Source organism: Halictus rubicundus, unplaced genomic scaffold (genome assembly GCF_050948215.1).
Source record: "Halictus rubicundus isolate RS-2024b unplaced genomic scaffold, iyHalRubi1_principal scaffold0029, whole genome shotgun sequence".
In the NCBI taxonomy this organism is placed as follows: domain Eukaryota; kingdom Metazoa; phylum Arthropoda; class Insecta; order Hymenoptera; family Halictidae; genus Halictus; species Halictus rubicundus.
In genome coordinates, this window is record NW_027488570.1 from 143,716 (window position 1) to 164,753 (window position 21,038).

A 21,038-nucleotide genomic window follows, 5' to 3' on the forward strand; every position below is an offset into this window, starting at 1 on the left:
CAACTCCTCAAAATGAGTTCAGTCAGTTAGTAAAAGATCCGTACGGTAGACGCGTCGCGCAATTATTAACAGTTCCTTTTAAAATCTATGAGTTTCGGCGTATAAGTCCCGCGAAGTGCTCGTGAAAGTTCAGCAACTTCGACCTACGAGCCACTGCGGAAAACCAGCGACTACAACCTGCGAGCGCCCTTCCGAAATCAGCGACTATAAACTTGCGAGCGATCTCCACAAATCAGCGACTCGATAAATTAATATTATTATAAAGCGAAACACTTGTAAGCCCTCTAGCTTATGCGCTATACAAAATCCCTGCTTGTAAAGTAAAGTCAAACTTCGAATATCTGATTCAGCACCTAATTCTGAATAAATCGATAATTTTGTTGTTTTTTTTTTAAATCCGGGTACAACATATTTAACCAATCCTCAATTTCCCGAACCGTAGCCGATGAATGCAGGTAGGTTCAAAACTGCGACTTATCCCCAAAAAATTATAATCCGCCCCAACTGGGACATAACAAAAATTGGTGACAGCGGTGGGATAAAGCGCAGTGACAAAGACCTTTGATCAACAAAATATTAGAAAGTTTTGGAAAGAACCTTCGATATATGAGTATGTATATCGGAAAATTAGGCCAGGGAAGCTGCTATCAATCCTCAGCACATCAACTTGTATGGGTAAACCAGTGATAAATTACATCAGAAACCCTGATATTCCTGAGACCAACTATATAAAATAGATGAAGGTAATAGCGGGACAAAGGATCAATTCAGAAAGACAACAATGCCTATACCAAGGCCGAATTATCGCCCAGAGGAAGAGGTGTTACAAGAATTCTAAGGGCCTATAGATGGGTTAGTACCGACCCACTATCCAGAAACATACCGGAACCTCCTGAATCTGTACTGTGTCGTCGCACCACGACAAGAGACGTCCTACATACATCACTGAAATAGGATATGTCGTGCGTGTTATGGCCGCCTGATCAGAAGGGAACAATGGTATTGTGAAGAAGGAGGCTGGCACATCTTGTGGCAGCTAGATCTAGCCCAAACCTACTCCAAATATGGACTGCCCGCCGGGAATTTTCCGGACCAAGACGTACGGAGGAGACGTATGCACTACCGCCCCGAAGAGGAGGTATTAGAGGAATTTTATGGGCCGATAGATGGGGTAATACCACCCCATTACCCTGAAACGTACCGAAATCTTCTAAATTTATACTGCGTGGGTACATCACAGCAAGAAGCATCGTACGTGTACCACCAAAATAGGATATGCCGGACATGTTATGGCCGCCTAACCCCAAGAGAGCACTGGTACTACGAGCAACGGAGCAGGCACATCATGTGTCAGCTGAACCCGGCCCAGACCTACTCCAAATGCCAAGACTGCGGTCGGCAACTAGAAAGGGTCCGTCAGGCATGGGAGTGCACGGAATGCATCGAAGAGCACTTCGAAATGAACGTGGACGAGTGGTGTCTGATCCATACTGACTACGCCCAAGAAGTAGTGACCCGATGGTGACAAGCGCACCCACACCATGTACACAGTTTTTTTCTTCTCTTCTCATTACATTTGGATCCTTCAGTACAGGAATATTAGCAGTCCTTATAATCCTCAAATTTATAAAGGTGTCACGTCCGGTGGTTCGACCGCCAACGAATAAACCCTCAGATGAAGAATTATTATGAATTATTATGGACATCCGATGATGTCGCGCGAGGAGAAGTAAAAATAGGATTAAGATATATGTTAAAAATTCTACGCAGTAAGGTAGCACGAGAAACGTATCCAACTTATCTTCCTGCAAGACACGCAGATGAAGATCAGTTTTCACCCTGAAAACAAACAGGAAAGGTGTCCAATTATGCCAAATTATAAGAAAAGACGCCGACTTCATGGTTAAAAGATCCTGTCGGCATACAGCTGACTAGTCAGGAGACATCAAGAAGATAAAAAGATGCAAGGTAGAGACTCCTGTGCCAGCATCTTTGAAAAACAAAGGACTGTCCATCTCATAAAAAGGGGGACCAACTCCTCAAATTCAGTTATAAACAGTCAGTCGGTCAGACAATCGTGAACAATCAGTTATTCAGTCATAGTCAATAGTCCAGTAACCTCTTTTGAAGTTAAAATAGTTCATTCGGTTGTTTCGCGACAAACCGTTTCAAAGACCAGTGTCAGCAGTCGGAGTATATTGTAACCGAATTCGAACCCGTGATCACGGTAATATTAATATTATTATAATTATTATCAAACTATTTGTAAGCACTCCAGTATATGCGCTATATAAACCATATTTGTAAAATCAAATTTGTAATCTCTGATTCAGAACCACACTTTGAATAAATCAATAATATTGTTGTTTTCAAAATAAGGGTACAAAGTTATTTAAACGATCCTCAATTTCCCGAACCATAGCCGGTGTATGCAGGTAGGTTTGAAACTGCGTCCTATCCTCTTAAAATCGTAATTCATCCCACTTGGGACGTAACACTATCAAAGCTTGCAAAGGAGTATCTTTGTGTTATGGCAACATCTGTTCCTTCCGAAAGAGTATTCTCAAAGACTGGCGAAATAATTAGAAAAAAAAAGATTAAAAGACAATATAGTGAATAAAATATTGCTTCTTAATATGTACAAAATAAATCCTTTATTATGTCTATTTCGTATATTTTCGTTTTATCTACGTTTTTTTCTTGCCGAAATGTTCCAGTATTTCCACTCGCGGCATTTCTATACTCATGTCAGGTCCGAACTCACAGTCAAATTTAAAGCATCGAGATATTTGAAGGAATCATTTGGCAATCGATACATATAGTACAGAAACAGCTTATAGTGATCATGAAAAAATTACTTCTGTGAATTTGATTGCAAAGTGGAAGAACATTGACCCCTTCGACTCAATAATTTCATACCTTCCTTCATATATTAATGTATATGTTAGCGCCAATATGTTTCGGGCCGAATCAGGGACGGCTACCGATACTTGGTAAGCACGGCGACCTCTGAGAGTCGGCCGATGCTTTGAGCGGCGACCTCTGAGAGTCGGCCGATGCTTTGGGCGGCGACCTCTGAGAGTCGGCCGATGCTTTGGGCGGCGACCTCTGAGAGTCGGCCGAAGCTTTGAAATCGGTGACAGAGACACCGATCCCCAATTGCCGATTGCCGACGCTACCGTTGACGCGACGTAATCGGTGACGTGTCGGATGAAGAACCAATCGGGATGATTTCGGAGCGGATCTGGCCACGGAGTGGGGAAGGCTATGCCTTTTTGGTGAGAGGACTGTGATGAACCCCACGGCACTTACCCCGGAACTAAATAGGTGAACGGGTCGCAACCGATTTCTAACATATATATATATAAGGCGCTAAAACTCAAGGAACGTAAAGAATATATTTCACAGAAGTCATAAGAAAATACCAATCCCTACGACCCATATCCCATAAATTCCAAGTTCAAGAAAACAAAATCTATTCAAATTAAAACATTGATAAAGAAATAATGAGGAAATACCTGCAAAATTACTTCTTAACCTTTGAAAACGAAACATGAGCACTGCATCCGTTGGCGAACCTCACCCATTTGAAAACACTGAAAATAAATAAGAACATGTATCCAACGGCAGAAGGTGAAGTTTTCAAGCTACTACATGCGGTAAGGATAATAAATTGTAGGGACAACTTGAGAATAAATGAAGGGATCGTTTGCGGTGCAATTAGAAATTGTCTCTACCTGAAATACTTCCACTTGTGAAGACTTCATTCAACGTTGATGAACTCAATGGATACATATACAATAGTATATCATGAATAAATTTCTTCCGTGAATTTGATTGCAAAGTTCAAGAACAGTGACCCCATCGACTCAATAATTTCATAGGGTGGATAATAAAAATTCCCTTGTAGATTGTTATGACACACAGCCATTTCCGAGGAAAGACCATTAGACCTCGGGATACTTTTACAAGGGTCTCGAGAAGGCCTACGCATTTTTTATATACACGTTACCAGTTAAGGCCTAATCGTCACGGGTTAGGCATAGGGCTGTTACTTTGCTTCGAAGGTCGAAGATTTCGAAGCTTCGAAGCTTCGAACATCGAAGCTTCGATTGCAGAAAATTCGAAGGTGATGAAAATCGAAGGATCGACACTTCGAAACTTCGAACCTTCGATTCGTTTCCAGTTAACGGATAAAAGGAATAAATTTTCATAATTTGTTTCTATATTCACCATCTGAATTATTTCAATAATTTATTGTTAAGATAATATATTTATTATTTGAATTATCATTTCGATAGTTCACTGATAAAATAATTGTTTAAATAAATAAATTTTTACAATTTGTAACTATATTCATTATTTGATTTGTTATTTCAATTATTTATTGTTAAAATAACTTATTAAATAAATAAATTTTCACAATATGTTTCTGTATTCATTATTTGAATTATTTCAATAATTTATTGTTCAAATAACTGTTTAGACAATGTACACGTATTTACATAATTAATATAGGAATACATTTCTATAGAGTATAAAAATTTATAATCTACGGAAATTTTTATAATCTATAGAAATGTGTTTCTATATTCATTATGTAAATACTTGTACATTCTTTAAATAATTATTTTAACAATGAAATATTGAAATAATTCACATAATGTATGTAGAAACAAAATTTGAAAATTTATTCATTTAAACCATTATTTTAACAATAAATAATTGAAATAACAATTCAAATAATGAATATAGAAACAAATTGTAACAATTTATTTATTTAAACAATTATTTCATCAGTGAACTATCGAAATTATAATTCAAATAATAAATAAATTATCTTAACAATAAATTATTGAAATAATTCAGATGGTGAATATAGAAACAAATTATAAAAATTTATTCCTTTTATCCGTTAACTGGAAACGAATCGAAGGTTCGAAGTTTCGAAGTGTCGAAGTTTCGAAGGTTCGAAGGTGCGATGGTTCGAAGGTGCGAAGGTTCGAAGTGAGATTTCTTTCCCCCAAAAATGGGACCATCTCCCACTCTTCTCCAAAGTCACCACCGAGGTGAAGAGCGAGCTGACCCCAGAGCAGAAATTAGATACAAACTTGTTCTCAAAGGAAACCGAATAATCACCAGTCCGAATGTAAACTGTATATAGTCGTTGTTCTAATAAACCAAAGTTGTTATTGCAAAGGAAGGTGTCGGGTCATTAATTCGACAAAATAACACGCAGAACCTCTCCTACAATTGCGAGAAACTGCACGACATAACATAGATTTTAATGAAAGAACTCTCCTCCATCCTAAAGAACAAATTCGGTCATTGAAAATAGGCAGAATTCGCAATGGAGACTCTGACAGTTTTTTGCAAATATCTCAGAAAATAAAGAGACCTCCGTACAGTGCGGACAAATGGTCTGTCTTCGGGCACTTCTCGTAATTTGGTTATTAATGTATATATTAATGTACAATAACGAGCAAAACTGAGTCTACACTATTTGAAGCAACATAACTTTTTAAAAATTAGATCAAATGACTTGAATTTTATTGAGAAGTTAGAAGGATTAGTTTATTAGACGAGGTGTAGGAAGGAATGGGAAGGGGTGGAAAGGTTGCAGGAGAGGTTTCTGAGGTGGGTCCTAGGAGTAGAGAGGTACGCACCTGGGTATATAGTGCGGGAACAGCTGCAGAGGGAGTTGTTGAGAGGGAGGGCGGGGTTGAGGGCATGGGGGTACGAGAAGAAGTTGAGGGTGGGAAAAGGGGGGAGCTAGGTAGGTTGTGCTAGGAGCAGGTAAGAGGAAGGGGCAGAAGGGGAGGGGAGGTAGTAGGGTGGGTGAAGGAGTGACGGCGTTTTTGGGAAGAGAGGGGCTGGACAGCGGAGGAGGCGGAGGAGATGATAGAGGCAGTGAGTGAGGAGATAGTGAAAAGGGAAAAGAAGAAGCAACAGGGGAGAGATGGGAAAAGATAGGAAGAGCAAGGTACAACATGTGGTACGGGAGGGTGAAGGGAGAGCGGATACCGGGGTATCTGAAGAAAGGCTGGGGAGAGAGCAGGTGGCAAAGGGTGGCCAGGTACAGGTTGGGAAACGAGATGAGAGGTGGAAAGTATTGGTTGGAGGAGGAGAAGAAAGTATGTAAGGTCTGTGGGTGGGAGGAGGAAACGTGGGAACATGTGTGGGAAATGTGTAAGGGAGGGTTGAGGGGAGTGGTTGGCAGGGGATGGTGGGGGAAGTATTAGGGGATGAAGGAGGAGAGGAATGGATGAGGAAGGTGGATGAATGGAGGAAGAGCAGGAATGGAGAGATATGGGAGATGAAGTAAATGGAGAGAATGCATAGGAATGGAGTGAAAGAGAGAGCAGCCGAAAGAGGAGGTCCAGGAGGCGTGGGAAGGATGGGTGAGGTGTAGGGAGGGGAGAGAGCAGAGAAGCATGTATGTGTGGGACAGGGAAAAATAATAACGCGGCGGATATTAGTGAAAGATCGTTCTCTCTCTCTCTATGGCGTGTTTTTAGGACACGTTTAACTAAGTTAGGGTAAATTAGGATAAGTTTAAGGTTAAGATTGGGGTAAGAGGGAGATGTAATTAAAATTGTAACCCCGAGGGGAATCAATAATTGATATATATATTAGACGAGGTGTAAAAAATTTTTGAAAAAAATTTGAATTGGTCGGAATCGCAAAAGAAATAGTAAAAGTTGGTTTTTTCAGCTTTTTTATCTGAGCCTGTATTGAAAATATAAGGAATGTATTTGATTCGCTCGAATAAATTATATCTATGCTTAAAATTTCACAGATATTGGTTAATTCGATTACGAGTTATAAACGATTAAAAGTGTGATTTTAAGTCGAAAATCATGAAAAACGGCAATTTTTCCACTTTTAAGCGTTTATAACTCGTAAACGAATTAACCAATATCGGTGAAATTTTCAGCATGGATGTAATTTACTCAAGCGAATCAAACACATTTTTTAAATTTTCAATACAGGCTCAGATAAAAAAGCTAAAAAAACCAACTGTTACTATTTCTTTTGCGATTCCGACCAATTCAAACTTTTTTCAAAAATTTTTTACACCTCGTCTAACAAACTAAACCTTCCAACTTCTCAATAAAATTCAAGTCATTTGATCAGATTTTTAAAAAGTTATGTTGGCTCAAATAGTGTAGACTCAGTTTTGCTGGTTAGTGTATGTATATAAAGCGGTAAAACTCAAGGAACGTAAAGAATATATTTCGCAGAAGTTATAAGGGAATAGCAATCCCTGAGACCCATATCCTATAAATTCCAAATTCAAGGTAACAAGATCTATTCAAATTAAAACATTAATAAAGAAATAATGAGAAAATACCTGTGAAATTTCTTCTTAACTGTTGAAAACAAAACACGAGGCCCTGGGGTGACCGAGGAACCAGTCAGTGAGGTGAACAGCGAACCCACATTGCATCCAATGGCCGGCCTCACACTTAAAACACTGAAAATAAATAATAACATGTATTCAACGGCAGAAGGTAAAGTTTTCAAGCTACTACACGCGGTAAGGAAAATAAATTATAGAACCTGAGAATAAATGAAGGGATCGTTTGCGGTGCGATTAGAAATTGTCTCTACCTGAAATACTTCCACTTGTGCACTTCATTCAACGTTTATAAACTCAATGAATAGATATATAGAAACAACTTATAGTGATCATGAATAAATAACTTCTGTGAATTTGATTGCAAAATGGGAGAACATCGACTCGATAATTTCATAGGGTGGATAATAAAAATCTCCTTGTACATTTTAACCAAAGAACCCTCCCGCGCCCTAAAGAACAAATTCGGTCATTCAAAATAGGCAGAAGTTTACATCAAAATAGACAGTTTCTGCAAATATCTCGGAAAATAAAGAGACCGCCGTACTGTGCGGACAAATGGCCTGTTTTCGGGAAAACTAATCAAAATGTATACTCCAAACCTAATCGCCATAATACGTACTTACAACACACGGCACTGACACGAATGGCTGTGAAGTGAATACTGGCCGACGCTCGCGAGCGAATGTTCGATGGCATTCCTTCGACCGCCTTCGGAACCGATCTTCGCTTCTTTCTCTGCAGCTTCCCGTGGACCGTCGCCGCGCCGCCGCGTATACAATGTATGTTGGCGGTTCGTCGGCGTGCTCGTCGCTGCGCGATGCCCAGGCTGCCACATGTCCATTTTCATCTGTCTTTTTCGGCGGTTTATTTGACTTCGAATAATTTCCGGAGGCGCGTTCGAATGCTGTAACGAGGACAGAGCAGTCAAAGACTGGCGCGCGCATTGCAATGTATGTGGTTGTATCGCCCAATGACAAAGCAAGGATCAAATAAAACTATAGTCTGTATATAGACACTTATGAATCGTAGTTCTTTTTAGACCTTTGAAATTTTGAATCATTTCATTTTTGGTTTAATTTAGCTTTACACATGAATTTATTGACTCTGTTGTAAACATTTATTTCATAATAAAAAAAGAGAGACCGAGGTGTGTGCATGAATAATAGTGGTAAAGTATTTTTAAGTTATAACATTCACAAAACATCGTATCCGGACCTAATCTAATCATACATTATCATTATTAGGATCATACTCTTATGCAAATGCACGTAGACTTTTTGACAGTGATACTGAAATAAATGTAATGTAACAATTACAATTTTTATTCTGTTATAACGTCTGACACCTGATCGTTCCATACTCCGGGTAAAAAAAAACATGTCCACTTAGGACCCTCCTCCCTATAAATATCCAACATTTAATAAAATTGAAAGATTCCCTTTTCAGTTCCTTTCTTATTCATTATCCAACACGCCGGTGTTTCCATCTCGTATTCATCAGTCAGCTACACATCTGTAGGTAATACCATACCTCGTCTATGGCACAGAAGAGGTATAAGAGTAGACCAATCACCATATGCGGTTTCGTGTCTCACATGTAAACAACTGGTTTTCTTATGCCCTCTACGCTGACGAACGATAAATGTTGGAACTAAAGTCGCGTTCATCAGAGTCTGGCACTATTTCGCGCAGCCCGGAAGACGTTGGGGGCGCTGCGAGCTCCTCAGACTCCCTACTCCACTACTCAGTCCCCACTTTGTAGACTGCGAGATTAATATACGCGGTAGAACAAAAGTACAGATTAATAGGCAGAAGAAGTGGGTAGGAAATGAGTGGCGAAAATGGGCTTCATTTACGAATTTTTATCTTAGGAACTGTTTGTCCGATTGCGCTAAATTTTTTTTTTGTTTTATTTAGAAAGGATTGGACTATAGTAATATAATTTTTTCAACCTCGATAATTAACTGTATAATGTCGGAAAATGTAAATGAATTCTTTCTTTACGTTTTTAGTTGAAAAATGTAAATGAAGCGACCATGGTGTGTGGGAACGAGGGAATTTTCGGACGCGGAAATTCCATCCTTCCCAAGTGCATGCCATAGGAGGTCGGGTTGAGGGCCTGGTCATTTAAGTGACGATTGTCAGAACCTTTCGCTATTTAAATTCGAAATACTTTGACACACCGCGTATTTGGTTGCGAATGCCGCTGCCGGACATGGCGTCACATCAGTCCGCTCCGCGCATGCGTAGTGCATTGGGAAGGGAGCCAATAAGAGCGAACATGCGCAGAACGAACGTAAATTGGTTTCTGAACGATGCCAGACTCTGATGAAAGCGACTTTAGATCTACAAAAATTATCAAATGTGGTCAAATACAAATGATTGACGAGTTATGTACATATCTGATGTTATGATCAGAGTTATGACTATATGTTCAAATTATATTTTTTAATTTTGTTCCGTCGTAAAAACCCTCTGCAAAGGGACGTCAGTACAACCGTGAAGGTCAGTTAAACTAACCACCCGCGGCATAATGACCATGACCGCCATAAAAAACCTACCGTAGTTTGGCGTAGTCAAAAATCCGAACAACCTCAGCTGACGATCACATGTTGGCCTGCGAACCGTTAGCGTACCGAAATTTATAGTTTTATAGCCGTAGCCGCCTGTAACCAAATGTATCTTCCACTCCCACTCTTCCTAATTTTCCACCACTTCCAAACACATCCTTCAACTAATCATAGACAACTTCCTAAGACCACACCCACATCCGAGCCTACCTTATTCCAAAATATTGTAACAACAACAGAACTGTCTGATACACCAACCTGACTACTAGTACACCGAGCTGTCTAGAGCTATCGAGAATTCGAATTCCTTCAAGCACCGAGCTGCTTAGAAGCTACCGAAGGCAAGCCGAGTCTTGCATTTTAGAAATAGAGACTACACTCTGCACCACGAGAGAACCGTACCGCGTGAAAACCGATTTTCGTTCGTCGCTGCGCATCTTTGCCCTGATTGGTGGTATTCCCACTCCGTACGCTCCCTTCCCAATGCACAGCACATGCGCGCAGTGACGCCACGCCATACCGGGTGTTTACACAGTATGGTCACGATTTCCTATACCCTATATTTCCATGCTAATCCGTTTAATTACGGTACACCGCGTATATGAAGTGGAGTGGGAGTTGTGAGGTTCGCAGCACCTTCCGCGGCCAGTCAAGCTGCGCGAAACGGTACGGTTCTCTCGTGGTGCAGAGTGTAGTTCTCCGGAGTTTGAATTTACAATCATTCGCCGTTAAACCATTACCCAGTCGCGAGCCGAGTCTCCCCAATTCCGGGATCGACGCGACACCACAAATTTGATGTCATTATGTTATATATCTACAATTATCTTTATCAATACAATATTAATAAATATAGATACCATGTTTCCAAATTATAGAAATACAATTTTCATAAATCTTGAACGTAAATAACATTTCTCCATATGTATAATTATTCGCATTTCTACAATTTTTTAACACTATTAATACGCATCCATTTTGAATATCTTTTGTAACTGAACTTGAAAAAGAAATTAAATTGAAATTTACTATATATTTCCATGTATATTTCATTTAAACAACATAAATTTTAGCTTTAAAGAATCATGTAAAATATCAATTAATATTAATTGTGAAATTCGAAAGAGTTAAGAATTAATTACTCAATAATTATGTAGTTGATCGTTTTTTGCGAGATGTCAATCTATTTCACTACTGACTGAGAATGTAGTTGCATTATTTTCTTTCACGTTTCTAGTGAGAAAATAAACGACGAACGCAACAGTACGACACGTACAAACACTACCGCATTCATCGAGCTCGATCAGACTTGTTCAGTCGTGATGCCAGAATCGCGTGACGCCGCACAGTGGTGCCAAATGGCCAAAAAGCGGCAAAAAATCTGTAAAAACGAAACTATCCAACGAATTTTCTCTGTTTTCTGCCCATTTTTTATTTATGGAAGCATAAAACAAATCCTTTAATAGATTTTGGTCTGGAACTAATCGTTTTGGCAAGGTGTAATATTGATCTAACTTTGTGCAAAAAATCATGAGACCCTTCCGTCACAATTTAAGTTTAAATATCAACTTTCAGAATTTCCGAGAGTGAATCGTGCGGAAGTTACGATTATTTGATTTTCCAGGTGAAAGTTTTTAGGAATATTTCTAATTAATAAAGAAAAATGTGAAGTGCATATGATTTATTAATTTTTTATGTATAAAAAAATATTTAATAACAATTTTTTTATCTTACATAAATTATTTTTATAGCGTTCATTGGAGCACTACCAAAAAATACCTGTTGCATTTTTGCGACAGTGGTCCAGTGAACGAAAACTTTGTTTATTTAACATAAAAAATTGTTATTAAATATTTTTTTATATGTATGAATGTAATTTTTTTTGTTATCTGATATGTATCCCTTAAAAATTCCACCTGAAACATCAAATAATCGTGACTTCCGCGCGATTCATTTTTGGAAATTCCGAAAGTTGATATTTGAACTTAAATTGCAACGAAAGCATCTCGAAGTATCTCATGATTTTTTGCACAAAGCTAGATCAATATTATAACTTGTCAAAACGATTAGTTCCAAATCGAAGCTATTCAAAGGATTTTTTGTATTCCTCCATAAATAAAAAATGAGCGTAACGCAAAAGGGCTTCAGGTTAGTCCATATTACTTAATGTTAAACAACTTTTTTTGGAAAATTTTTTTTGCCAGTTAATAGTTGAAGCCATTTGCAATAACCCATATGATTTGTAGATCCCTAAGTATTCAATTATAGGCGGAGTAATTACATAACTATCGCACTGAAAACTGATGAATTCTCAGGAACGAGGAAATGGTTATTTACCATGCGTATATCTCCATAAAACATATTTTTTCAAAAATCTGACTGGCACATCATGCACGTACTATTAGGCTATACAAAAATAATTTCTTTTTATAAAAATCAAAAATTTATAAAAAGGATTTTTTGCCGCCTTGGCACCACTGTGCGCCATCCCTCGTGAAGGGGTGGGGGGGGGGGGCACTCTCTCGTACCGTCGTCTCCTTAAGGCTCGTACAGACCTGAACATTTCGACGAACATTGCGCCGAACAGCGAACGAAACGCAAGATCGCGCCGTTCGGTTCGCCGAAATGAATGTTGATTTTGCGTTTCGTTCGCTGTTCGGCGCGCCGTTCGGTGCAATGTTCGTCGAAATGTTCAGGTCTGTACGAGCCTTTACGTTGCTTCTACTATGCACGCGCTACACACAAGCGTACCCCTATTCTGTCCGTGTGAGCTGCCTGCTCGACTGTTCGACGCGTTCCACCGAATTCACGTTACCAAAGTTTCGAGCGCCTGAGCCGCAATCGATTCCCGGTTCGGCGAGGCGCACATTTTGCTACAACTTTTAAACTAAAAAAGATATCAATGCGAAATTTGGACTAGAAATCTTTTTTAAAGATCGGGTTTAATGGCGCATACTAAAATATGTTCTATATTTTTTACATAATTTTTTTTTTTGTTGATTTTTAAGACAGAGCCGGATAAGATGGTCAAAAGTGCCTCCAAACCAAATTAATTTTTAGTCGTACCATGCTCAACAAAAAATTACGAAAGTGTTCACAAGTATTCTACCTATGTAATATCATACACGACTGAGATTTTTTCAGAATTTTTGGCTGCAAAATCAATTTTTAAACAAATCCGAATGCATAAAATTGCCGATTTTATATCGAAGTTTTCAGTTGACCACGTTTATTGGTCTTATTTTTTATGGGTCGTATTTTTTACAGATTTTCCAGATTATGCAAACGCGTTTAAGAAAATTGGATAGTTGGATGTCCAATCATTTGGAGAAAGTGCACATTTCGAATTGAAGTTTCAGAGATACCAGTTTTATAAAAATTCAGTAGTTAGATATTATTGAAACAATTTTTCCGAATTTTTTCAGAATTTTGTATAAATTGGATCGTCGTTAAAAAAAAACAAAATCAATTATTTCGATGCCTTCTGATCGTTTTGTAGGTGTATTATGTAATATTGAACATTTTTATATTCAGGAAAACAGTGTAGAAACTGCAATATAAAATATTTTTTTGCGTTACATTTCAATATATGACTGTGACTCTCAACAGTTTCGGTTGGCGCTGGTCGTAACATCTCCGGCTGAGAATCTGTTGGTCCGGGATCGAATCCCGCATCGAATGAAATTTTCAATTTTTAGATATTTTCAATACACCTTCAGAAAATTGTGGCGAGTGAATTGATGAGGGACTTTTCCTGGTGAAAATGTGTCCAAACTCGAGTGTAATCGAACAATTTTTATTGATACTTAATGTTGATAGGGAATCGAGGATTATTGGCAATTTAAGCTTTTATATTTTTAATGGGAATAATAATTTTAATTCTAATAAGTTGTAGAGCTTATCCCGATGAAAACGAGTCCAAACACGACATCATTTGGACTATCTTTAATGAGATTGTAATTTTTATCGTAACATTACGTATCAGTGAAACTTGTTCGATTATACTGGAATTTGACCTCATTTTCATCAGAAAAATCCCCTCCATTCGCTCGTCACAATTTTATGAGGATATATTGAAAAATATAAAAGTTTAGATAGAGGAAAATATTAGAGGAAAACGTTAGCTTTAGATAATGACCTGGACGATATGAATGCTATGATGGTCAACGACAATAATGACGACCTAATCTCTGACGACGAGGTGTTACTGGATGAGTTGAAAGTGTCTGGTAAGCCACCGCTGTGGCAGGCCACACATGCGCAAGAGACGAATGACAACGGGTTAAACATAGAGGCAATATGTTTATGCCCGTGGTTGATCCTTGGTGATCTTTCAGGCCTTTGATGTTGTCACGTCCGGTGGTTCGATCGCCCATGAATAAGACAAATAAAACTTCAAATAAAAATTATGCCACGCGAGGAGAGAAGAATAAATAAGATTAAGATAAGATTCTAGGAAGTAAGACGGTGTCATGTCCGGTGATTCGACCGCTTAAGAATCAAACGAATAAAACTTCAGACAAAGAATTATTATGAACTATTGTTGAAACCCAATAATGTCACGCAAGGAGAAGGAAATAAATAGGATTAGGATAGGCGTTAAAATTTCTAGAAAATTAGATAGCGAACAAAACCATTCCAATTATCCTCCTGCGAGAGACGCAGCAAAGATCGATGTCACCCTGAAAAATAAACAGAAAGTGTGTCCAGTTGCGCCAAGTTCCAAGAAGGAACACTAATCCCATGGTAAGAATGACGCGCATTAGATAAAAAAATCAAATCAATATCCTATTGAAACAATGGACTGTCCATCCTATAAAAGGGAACCAATACTTCAAAGACCAATCATTCTGTCATAAAGTTTGGACCAGACCAGTCCGTCATAGAAGTGTCAATTCAGTTTTAATAAAGTTTCAGTAAAGTTCAAGTTCAGTGAAAGTTTTATAAAGTTTAAAAGAAGCGATAATTGGAATTGGTGAAATCTGCGACCTGCGGCTGCGATATTGGAATTGGTAGAACCTGCAACCTACTACCTGCGAACCGCAGCAACTGCGATTAGCGGTATTTCCGACCTGCGGTAACTGCGATCTGCGGAACCTGCGACTTGTGGACTTGCGGTGTCCACTTAACGAAGCGAACCCAACAACTCGGTAAATTAACATTATTATTATTGAACGAAATATTTGTAAGCTATCTAGTTTATGCATTAACTACACATAATCTCTATTTGTCAAATCATATTTAAAATATCTGATTCAGCATCTAATATTGAATAAATCAATAATTTTGTTTGTTTTTGGAAAATAAGAATACAAGTTATTTAAAGAATCCTCAATTTCCCGAACCGTAGCCGGTGAATGCAGGTAGGTTCAAAACTGCGTCCTATCTCATAAAAATCATAATCCGTCCTACCTGGGACGTAACAATGTTTTTGCACTGCGAGGTGCCCGCTATTTAACTATGGATAACTCGAAGGACCACCTACCAATGGTCGGAAGGAAATAAATGAATGGAATTCGATATTGTAGCAAACAAACTATAATTCAAACTAAGGATGTGAGAAAGCTGCTGGAAGGAGCCAAATCCCGTCGAGGCTACAAACCATGTATCTAAAGAACTATACCGAGCTAGTTGGACTTCCAGAGCGATCTAACTGGGAGAACACGAGTTACCAAAAAGCTAAGCTCGGTTCTCCCCACTACTCTAGAGTTTAACCCTGCTTCGGGGGTTTGGTGGGAGGATCTAGGAGCTGGGTGCTTGAAGCAGGCCCAGGGTGCGCCAAGGCCACACACGCTTGGCGACCGAACCCTGGGTTTTTCCAAACATGTGCAAACTATTCAAACTGCAGTTTCAAGCACCCGGATGCGCTGAGCCTAAGGGGGAACGGTTTCGAGTGTTTTATGACAAGGGACGCATTGACGGGACCCAGGCACGGACGGTAACATTATTAGCTAAGTGGCCATGACAGGCCCATCGCCGTAGCCAAACTACGAAAAGTCACGTACCTGGTCTGCTGGCAAATGTCAAGGCCCCTGCCATAAAACCGTCGCCCAATGCGAGTCCCTACAAATTGAGTTTGTCACAAAAAGATCGCGAATAATGCATTCATGGCATCCTTGACCTAAATCTCACTACAGAAAAATAAAAAAGAGATCATACGAGATCCTTACACCGTTTGAAGCGTAATAAACCCTCCAATATCAGATATACCTTTTCCAACAGCAATTTTTGCAAAATAATCCATAAAAATCTATATATCTGTACAAAAATGTTTACTCCAGTAAAAATACGCGTTTGCAAAATTAATTGATCTTCGCACACAGCTCGATTATTTGAAAATTAATTCACTGTTTCATTATAGATATAAACATGCCAATTTTGATCATTGTCCCGTGCTAATTACCACGGATCCCGCACCGAGACACTTGATCAACGCGAGGCGTTTTGCAACGATCATGCTAATTGAATTTACGGGATTAAAGCGTACGCGTTGCCGTAGTAACCGTGATTTCCATAACTTGAAAGCCACCGATTATGTAATCCTTTCTGTCTGACGCAGGGCGATGACAGCGTGGTCGAGTGTACGAACGAAGGCGGAGAAATTGCATTACACATGTCTTGGAACTCTGGCAAACAGAATATGCGGCAGCCCATGGTACGTACCGCAATACTTGCGTTTGCACGCCGTTCGCAATGCTGCAAAACGCTCCCCTGGACACGATTATACCGTTACGCGATGTAACGATCCGTCAAAACAATGAGCTCGGTTACAACACCGCAACGAACAATTGATTGAAACTTGTTCGATTTGTAATTGGAACGGTTAAAACTGCTATGCTTTCGAGAGGATGCGATCAACGTTGATTCCATCGTGAATTTTTATATAGTTTGATGTATTTTGATATCTCTGCTCCACCAGAGAGGTCCTCCAATTAATCCAGTTCTTGGCGAATATATAGATTGTATTCAATAGTTTATCTATTTAAATTCTTTAGATGTTTTAAGTGCTTGGAATAATTAAAAATTGAAAATGATCTCGATTTTCTAATATTCTGTGACACGCAGGTGGTTTGAGATCAGATAAATCAGGGCTGTTTAACTTCTTTTCCGCCGCGAGTCACACGACGCTCCCACCATTCCCCCTCTACAATCTCCTCGGAATGACAGCAAAATCAATTGAAAACAAAATTCTAAACAAATCCCGGGAAATCTTGTTGTCTCATTCTGCCGCGCTTTGCCTCGCTTGCTTTCTTCGTTGCGCCCAATCCCCTCCACCAACGTCCATCGCGTAGAGAAGCACACAAGCGAAACGGAGCGCGGTAGAATGAGACAGCTACGATTCTCCTTTCCCCTGTGACTGCCTAGCTTGTGGGACGACGTCGTACGCAGTGGGGGTTTCTTGTCGAAAAAGGAAGATAGGAAATGGTGTTAAAAATGGAGTTTAATTAATATTGGCAACGGTAATTTTACGCATATTGTTCGAAATCGCTGCAGGCGTTACCGAGAATCTCGGTAACGCAAACACCATTTCTCGTGCCATATAGTTTTGCGACCTAATCCGCAGACGAGCGGCCTCGGTGCGACCGTGTCTCGGCGTTGACAATAGCCAGCTGATCGACCTCGGCGCCGAGACCGGGTGAACGCACTCAGACGTAAACTTTGTGTTTACGTCTAAACGTTTACTTGTCGCGTGAGCCACCGTTCCCATATTCCAAAATATCAAATCCGTCACCCACCGTCCTTGTTTCCTGTGCAGTAGCGGCCGTTAGGGCATTGCCCTCGTGCGCTAGCTAACGTTCGACACTGCCAAATCCTTTGTCATTTTCAAAAACCCCACTCCTTATTCCTTCCGACGCCGGTGGCCACGCACAGTATAAATAACCCGCGATAACCGCGAAACCAGGTCTTTAGACACGCTCGATCGCTCGATCACAATCTCGTTATACTTTCGTTTATTCGTGCGCTCCACGACACTTCACTCTCCCAAATCGTGCGCTTCACGATTTGCGCGTTACATCTCCGACTTCTATATATTCTCCGCTTTCTTGTGCCTCTGCACTTCACCGCTGTCTTGTATACTTTCCGCTTTGTTCTTAATACATTATTTATTATTTCATACAGTCCACTATTATTCTCTACCTGTCTCTATCGCACCCTATACCTCTTTCCTTTCGCTATAGTTCCAAACACATATCAAATTATCGTTTATTCGCCATGAACCTGATGATTGCAGGTAGAAAGGAGCTTCTACATTGTAATTCTAGGTATATGCAACGGTTCTGGAGAGCACACAAAATTAAGACTACAAAGCAAGAGGGGGTTTCTGCAGACGCGACAGCATTTAGAAGGAAATTGCGTTTAAATATTCATCGGGCACCCGTGCTATTGAATAAAATCTCGCTAATATATTTCGCCATCGTTGTTTCTACTTGCTGTGGACACTGCCGATGCTGTCACTAATTTATTCCTCGTTGGACTCGCCATTTCTCAATTCATCTTAACCATACCGTAAGAGAAAACGATCGACGATGAAGAGACTCGCTCATTTTCCTATTAAAAACTAACGAAATATTCGGTATAATCTGAACTACTCATTTATACTCCATGGGAACGATTGCGTGGGGCCGCGGTTTTGTAAGAAACACCGTGGCGACCTTGCTCCTATTTCCGATTTCCTTTACAGCAGGAAGGAGCCGTTCTGCTGGAGTCGAGCTCCATCAAGGACGACGTGATCTCTTGTGCTTTTTGGAGAGAGAAAACGACGGTCGTTCAGGCTCGGGAATACGATCTCGTCAACACACCGTACAATCTTCTGGTCGCTGCTGGCAAGACTCTCAAAAGTATGCAATTATCCCCTTTGAATATCCATCATCATTCACATTATCATTATTGTTCATCTCAATTGAAATTCTCAGGATTTATTAGCTCATTGGACACCTGAAGACTTTATTCAATTTTTATGCCATACATTCTCAGTATCCACTGAGTGGAGGCTCTATAAAATTGGGACCCTACAAAATTAGGATTTAATGCAATTGGGACCCTATGAAATCGGGACTATATGTAATGGGAGGACTTGCAATGAGGAGACTCGCAATGGGAGGATTTGCAATGAGGGTCGGTGCGTAGGGGGGCCTTGTAATGGGGGCTATGCAATAGCGTGTTTTTGGTAGTCGAATCTTTCTTCGGGGAACAAAAATGTCTGATGCACGTGTGAATGTTTAGGTAACGGGGTTGGTTTCCATGACACGGCGTTCGACGCGACCGGCGGTGCAAAATGGTTATCGGACGTGGGTGGTTACGCAACGGCGAGCAACGTGTTGATTCGTGTGCACGGCGCGCTGATGCTGGCTTCTTGGATCGGCACGGCGTCGATCGGGATCCTGCTGGCCAGATACTACAGGCAGGCGTGGGTTGGCTCGCAGTTGTGCGGAAAGGACCATTGGTTCGCCGTAAGTATCCAATTTTTCCTCTGACCGGGATCAGACGGGTTCAGGGAACGGGTCCAGACGGTTCCGGCGACCGTGGATCTGGATAAGGGTCTATTCATATTTTCCGGAGACGAACGCTAGTACCGATACTACCACGTTTTCTATATTCATACGCACCCGAACCGAAGCAAGGCCACTTGAGAGAAACATGAGATGCACGCGTCAAACGCTAAGAGCCGCACACGGCGGGTGTTTGTTACCTAACACCCGAACAGTTTACACCCCCCTCTACACCACCGGGAATGCCAATGCATCCGCTGAGAGGTGGGCATCCGGTGACAATACTTTGGGTATTCGATCTCCGTCGATGCTGTCCGGCCGTCGAGTGCCACGATAGCATCCGAACAGTATCGATTTTCGAAGTCGAGAAGAGAATATTGTTTGCAATGTTGCAACGTTAACCCTTTCGCTTCGGCAGTCCAGTCCGCCGAAGAACCGTCACCGAACGGAAGCATGCGCCAGAAATGTGCACAGTGCGCGTGATTTTTGTATATACGTTCTTCTAAGTCTTAAATAATTACTATACTTAATAAAACAATTATTAACTCAGAACGTAATTTTATTATTTTATTTCACGTTTGTAATGAGAAAATAAACAATGAACGCGAAGGTTATAATATTGTTACGAGTATTGATATGTTTCGATATCGAGACATTGCGCCGAATGGTCTTCGTTGCCGCGTCGTCTTAGTGACGACGATACAACGGAGACATGACAGAGTCGGTTGACGAACGTCACTGAGGGAAGTCGCAAAGCTAAGTACTCCTCCTCTATTTAATAAAGGTCTCTTTGGTATTTCACTCGTTTTATTCTTTAAAGATGCCCCGAACCCGTAACACTGGTGTCAGAAGTGGGATTTCTCTGGCGGCGAGTTGTGAGGGAACCGGCAACGTCCGGAGCCGACAAATTTTAAATTCGGAGGCTTGCATGGAGGAGCGGTTTGCTGCCTTGGAACGGCAGGTCGAACGACTGGCGGGGCGCTCTGAGGAGAGATTGACGGAATATCAGGCCAGAATTTATAAATTCTTTCGAGACTTTTACTTCTCACTTTTCTGGTCAGCGTGTTTCAAATAATGGAAATAGTGATGTTCGTGTGGATGACAGTGTAGCGGATTGTGGGACCGGTAATGTTTATAGTATGTCCTCTGTCCCCTATCGCGCTAAACCCGCGAAATTCAATGGGTCGTGTTCGTGGACACAGTACTTCACACAATTTGAGAGTTTGGCTAAGGTCAATAATTGGAACGAACGAACAAAAGAAATAGCTTTGTTGGATTCGCTCGAAGGGGAAGCTCTCTCGGTACTGACATGCGTGGAAGAATCGAAACGGACCGATTTCCACGCGTTGGTTGCTGGTCTGAATGCTCGTTACGGCACTGAACACTTGGCCCAGTTAAATCGTTACAAATTTCATAATTATAAACAAGGGGCAGGAGAGTCTCTTCAAGCTATGGCAGAACAGATCTGCCTCCTTCTCGCTCGGTCTTCGCAGATTTGTCTCTCGATTGTCAGGATAAACAGGCGCGAGAAAAATTTGTCGAAGCAATAAGAGATAATAATTTGAGAAAGGACGTCACCCTCGCTTCGATTAATGCCACTTCGTTGGGGGCGGTGCTG